The sequence below is a fragment of the Nematolebias whitei genome, chromosome 13 (assembly GCF_014905685.2).
Source record: "Nematolebias whitei isolate Nwh7 chromosome 13, NemWhi1, whole genome shotgun sequence".
Lineage (NCBI taxonomy): Eukaryota > Metazoa > Chordata > Actinopteri > Cyprinodontiformes > Rivulidae > Nematolebias > Nematolebias whitei.
This window is the reverse complement of record NC_056510.1, coordinates 41,791,923-41,792,638: the sequence shown is the minus strand read 5'-3', so window position 1 is coordinate 41,792,638 and position 716 is coordinate 41,791,923.

Genomic DNA, 716 nt, shown 5'->3' with positions numbered 1-716 from the left:
CCTCACAATACGTTTGGGTCTGCCAGGTCTGACCGGCATCCTCCCCCACCATCGGAGCCAACTCACCACCAGGTAGTGATCAGTTGACAGCTCCGCCCCTCTCTTCACATGAGTGTTCAAGACATGTGGCCGCAGATCAGATGAGACGATGACAAAGTCGATCATCGAACTGCGGCCTAGGGTGTCCTGGTGCCAAGAGCACATATGGACACCCTTATGCTTGAACAAGGTGTTCGTTATTGACAATCCATGACGAGCACAGAAGTCCAACAACAGAACACCACTCTGGTTCAGATCAATGGGGCCGTGCCTCCCAACCACACCCCTCCAGGTCTCACTGTCATTGCCCACATGAGCATTGAAGTCCCCCAGCAGAACAAGGGAGTCCCCAGGAGGTGCACTTTCCAGTACCACCTCCAAGGACCCCAGAAAGGGTGGAAAATCTGAACTGCCGTTTGGTGCATAAGCACAAACGACAGTCAGAACCTGTCCCCCCCCACACGTAGGCGGAGGGAGGCCACCCTCTCATTCACTGGGGTGAACACCATTATACAGGCAACAAGTTGGGGGCAATAAGTACGCCCACGCCTGCTCGGCGCCTCTCACCAGGTGCAACTCCAGAGTGGAAGAGTGTCCAGCCCCTCTCAAGGAAACTGGTTCCAGAGCCCAAGCCATGCGTAGAGGTGAGTCCGACTATTTCTAGCCGGAACCTCTCA